The sequence below is a fragment of the Pieris napi genome, chromosome 13 (assembly GCF_905475465.1).
Source record: "Pieris napi chromosome 13, ilPieNapi1.2, whole genome shotgun sequence".
NCBI lineage: Eukaryota > Metazoa > Arthropoda > Insecta > Lepidoptera > Pieridae > Pieris > Pieris napi.
In genome coordinates, this window is record NC_062246.1 from 5,428,416 (window position 1) to 5,434,236 (window position 5,821).

Sequence of the window (5,821 nt, forward strand, 5' to 3'; positions counted from 1 at the left end):
GGGTAGTTATTTTCTTGAAGAGCGCGGCAAAAACTGGATTAGATATAAAGATGAACAATTACTGTAAATGTAACTTTCGAACACTCACATTACTCATTCCACTAGCCCCGCAACCCAAAATGGCCCCCGGAACTATATAATAATAAAAAAAACGAACAACCAACTATTATATTATAAAAAATAATAAGCTTTTCTATCGAATAATTTTTGCAAAATTCTCTAAATATTTATACAACTTTCTCTTTGTTATTTTACCTTGTTTTCTTGTCAAGTGATTTTCACTTCGTTAAACGCTTCTTAAACACCGATCTTCAATTAAATACCGTGAGATAATCTCGTTATCTCTTCAACCAATTCTTAATTAACAAGAATAAAATTCTTAGAATAATAGGTTGGAAGGTAGCGGGCCGTGAAAGGGGATTGTGAGGGACGAAACTGGTTCAACGCCCTTCTTTGTAAAATCTGCCATTATAACAATAGATAATAGAATCATTGATCCTTCAGTTATACACGCTCTATGATCCTTATCAATGTGCGGATTAATTTTTTATTCCATTCAAGTCTATTTTATTAAATTTCAAAGAATTATGTTTATTATTACGAGTACTTTATTAAATATGTTTAGTTTCTTTTGTTCTGTTCAATGTTCAAATTGAAAGCAGTTCAGATTTGCTGGAACCTATCTTTAAATAATTTGCACAAACGTGTTTATCAGGTTTGTGAAGTTAAAATTGTCATTAAGACCTGTGTGCTTTGTATTGTGAACTAGCTACCCTCGCGAACTTTTCGCCTGAATGTTTTGTTACTTAGCCTACCTTTTTAGTAGCTACATAAAAACATATGGAACATTTTACTACGCTATCCTACAGATACCCTGATACTTTTCCGGAATACTGAATAAAACTAAATTATTAAACTATATTTTATATTATTCAATTTTTTCTGTCCATATAAACCTTTATCAGACTTCAAGGAAAGACGAAGAAAAAATCCTCAAATTGTCTTCGAGTTTTGCGCTTAGCAACAGTTTTTGCGAGTTATTTTTATTTATACAGATAATAAGTTTATGATCCCAATCTACAAACACATTATAATGTCATTTTCTCACCTAAAAATAATGTCTGTATATTAAAGGTAATGTAAGGGCTTTAAAAATATAGATCAAAGAACTAAACTGGGGATCAGCCACCTCTTAAAGGCCGTTAACTCATCGCTTGTTCTATTAGCTGTATACGTGAACTCTTATTGCTAAAATTTTCGAAGTGATTTATTTTGATAATTAATAATACCAAGGTATGAAAAATGTAGCCTCGTTTATACCGGCATTACTATTTTAACATGAAAAAGTACTTAATGTGACATAGCTGTAATATCTATGGTATCGCGGACTTCTAGATATTATTGACATTTAAAAAAAATGAAGCACATCTCTTTGCTCTACAGTCAATAATTTCAACTACGTACGCGTTATAGGGATTTTTGTTAGTATTTTTCCACACCTTGTATGTATATATATATAACACTTACTGATCTTTAACTAAATTATATAACAAAAAAATATTCTATTGAATCCTATTAATCCAAAAGGATTTTTTTAAATCAGTCCAGTAATTTTGTAACCTAAAAAATAATATTGATATATTAGCGATATATTACTGAAATTTCAGAATGTCACTTGTTTTTAAATAGATGTTAGTATGCAAATTCAGAGATGTTATTCTATTCAATTAAATTGATAACTTAAGACAATAGCATGCAGAAGCCGTCCGATGGCTTCACAGATCGAATTCGTCTGCAAAGTTGGTGAATGTTTGTTTTAGAACAAGCGAGTTAGGTCCGATGGTGCCGCCGAATTATCAAATAAGTTTAAACTGATATTATAAGCATCTATAATTATTATTACTTTGTGATTAACTACAATTGTTTCAAACATTTATTAAATAAACATATAAATCTTTGTTTTTGATTTATTATTATTATTTTTTATTCTTGTAAATTGCAACAAATTTGATCGTGTACTGAAAATGTATTCATTATTTTGTGATGTAAATGAACGCATAGAAATATGTTTCGCCTTTTTTATATACGCTCCAAAAATGTAACACTAAAAAATAAGTCTTTGCCAAGTGATTATCGTAAGACAATCCTTAAAGATAGGTTTTATTGTGATTGAAATTATAGTATGGTTGGTATGGTTGATCTTTGGTTTCTAACTTTAATGATAAAATTGTCTATGGGACCAAATTTGAATTATTGACACTTGATCACACAGATATGTACCCGAAGCAGTGCATACGCCAAACAAGAATTACACGTAGAATTATAAACATTCCTTTTATGAGTAAAATTTGGGCACCATAAATTCATAAAAACGACATTATGTGTAATGTTCAACTAAGAATTAGGTTCCAAAAAAAATTAATCTGCGCATCAATGATTCTAAATACAAAATTGCAACTTCATATACAAGTATATCCCGACTAGGGATTTCGAATTGTGCCGTCAGTAGCAGGTGATTACTAGATCGCGTAATTAGAAAGTGACGTGTCAGTTAATAAGGGAGCCATGTTTGACACTCTGTTGGTGGCGGATTCATTATGTGCTTGTCTCGTAACGGGGTATTTACTGGTTGGTAATATTGAAAAAGTTTCATTTTAAATGTAATAAGGCTGTCAATATTCTCGCTATATTTTTATAAATCAGACACGTTTCTTTCGTGACGTTTATTGGAAGAAATACGATTTTATAATATATAACGATCATAAGGTTAATTTGTAATTGAATGGGTAATATTAACTTTTAATAGGTTAGGCAGGGTCAAATCTTATTGAAATCTATCCATTTAATTTCATCCCTACATAAATAATAGCTGGGACATATTGACGAAGGTACTTGTGATCTTATTAAAACCGCAGCTGGACTGAAGTGAAGCCTCTAATTAACTTTGGTTCTTGACTTGAAACTCAAGCAGCTGTTACTACCTACGCAGTTATGTGATCCTAGTACTTTTTAGTTATAGAGTTTAAAATATAACCTACACCATGTTACTTTAATATAATCAATTTAACACTTTTTGAAGTTATACTTCTTTAGGCGCGTTATGAAAAATTGATGAGAGTGAAATTTTACGATGCGCGGGCACCGTGACACAAAATTAACAGAATGAAGTTGCCCACGGAAGATGCTACGGCATTGGACATAATTTAAAAACAACATTCGAATAATAATAGAATTTATGTTACACTTAATGTAAGAGAATAATAATAAATATTTATTTATTTTATTTTTCAAATGTTAACTGAACTTTATTGACTATAATGACTCCTTTTCCAGTCTTTGATTATTAAATTGTAATTAATTATTTGCATGCAATCAAAAACTATTTTTAATAATGCCAAAGAAGTATAACTTTTTACGCGCGTACATAAGTACATGCACCCTTTTTTATATAGTTAGGATAATGTAAAAAAATACGGTTACAAGTAGAAGATTATAACTGCTATGATGTTCGTTATTTAAAAATTCAATTAAATCAATTCCCTTATTTAAATTGCTGTCTAGGTTTCCCTGACAATGAAAAACTCATTAAAAATTTGGGAGACGCAATTTTATAGTCTGGACATTCACACAAAAAACTCTTGGTGAAATATTAAAGCCAAATGAATGAAAATATAGCTCTCGCATTCAAAGCATGAATACTCAATGGTATGAAAACGATTTTGTCTTTTAAAATGTAAAGTAAATTTGTCATTCGATTATTCTTTGTTAGTGAGAACAATTAAAAGGATTGAAACTGAATAATTGATGTAAGCGCTAAAAGTCTGGGTATAAAAATTCTGCCTAAAATATTTTCACCCTTCATTGCGAATTCGTAATTAAACTAACGATATAGGTAACTTTTTAATAGTATTGTCTTTGATTGACATAACCTTTACACATTTAGAGAAAAAACTTTTTAACCGGATTAAAGTTATGTATTATTATAAATTTACAACTATTTAACATAATTTTAAATTTATCCGACGTTTCGCGTGCTTTACAGCGTGCGTGGTCACGGTGACTGAAGACAAAAGGTGTTGGATGTCAAAAAGTATCACAGCTGTAGAAAAAGTTACATTATCTGTATTTATTTCCCCGGAGTTGGTATCGAAAAAAATCAAACAATCCGCGAAAATAGAGGACACCGTGAGCCATTTTTGACAAAACCCTCCATCTTTTAATCCGGTTAAAAAGTTTTTTTTTTAAACTTTTTAATATTTTAAATATTGAGGTTTTGGAGTACGATAGTTAACATTTCCAAATTTATTTTATAACACTTATAGTACGTTCGTAGCTCGTAGGCACTTGAGATTCGTAGCGCGCCCGGTCAACTGGGGTCTCGAGCCCTCGCTAAGCCCAAATTATACGTTCGAAACTGTTGCGAGCAAATTGTCTCCACTGTACTAGGCCGGCCGCTTCATTTTGAGATGTCTGCCAAATGTACAGGTTGCAAAAAAAAGTGTGTGCGTGTAACCTTTACGCGCGATTGAAGTAAAATTTCTTTGGCGTTGACGGTATATATCACTGAAATGATTAAATATTAACTTAAATAATAAATATCATATTATAATTTAATTATATTTATTATTCATGTGCTTTACAAAGATTATTCAAATACGAAGGTTTGATCAGCACATGTCAATATAATCTTGTTATTGAATATTATAGAATGTTGCAATCGTCAGAAAATTTATTATTAATTTAGTTATGTTAAAAGTAATAAATCAATAAGTATATTATGAGATTTTCAAAAAACTTTGCAATTTAAAACATTTTTTTTTAATTTGTTGAATTTTTTTTATTAACTTTTCTATTCTCTTATTGTATAAGATTTTTTTATAAAAATTGGTTATTTTTATATAAAATAGACCCGATTTTTAAGATAATAATTTTGTATTAATTGACCTACTAATGAAATACTAATTAAAAAAACTGACCTACTACTATGTATAACAAAAGAAAAGCAGGCTAGGATGGGAACCTTCCCACTTTAGTGGAATTTTAATTTGGTTACATGTTACTAGTATGGATTTTCATTTTAAATAGCGGAAACTACGTTTAAGCGTTACTTCCGTCAGAAAAAAAATCTGAGTTGCTCCCTAGTCGCGCCTAAAGAAGTTTTACTTCAAAAACATGAAAAAGAGTTATTATACTTTTGATTTTTTTACCGAAACTTGTTATCGGGCTTATAAAGATATTTAATATTTGATGAAGAAGATTTTATGAACATTTAGAAGCTAAGTGAAGCTAATATGATATTAATAATGTAATAAGGTTTTCAGTTAGATATTTCTAAAGAAAGTTAACGTTTATGACAAGTCTAACAAGACGCCCTTGAGAGCATACCGACGGTACTCGGCCACTTCAAAAGTTAATAATTCGAACCCCGTTACCGCAGCACTTGTCTGATTCTCCATTCATATTCATATTTATTTCGTTTTACCTACTCGCTGCGGGACGTTTCTCAAATTCAAATTTAAATCCATAATTTTAACAAGATTTATAAGGACTCAATACACTTATGGAAGAAAATTTAAGGATACAATTCTAAATAGGTTTTGAATCGGTCATTAAAATAATCTCAATCAGTTCCTCACTTGTTTCTGGTAATTTATTTAAACAACAAGGACTTATATAAGGAAATTAATTTGATAATAAGAATGACAAATATATAAATCACAATATTTAAATTTAAATTACCTTATGATTAGTCTAAGACTTTTGCCTAATTGTTTTGCATTTTTCATAATTGTTGCTGTTGAATTATTTATTTGTTGTTGTT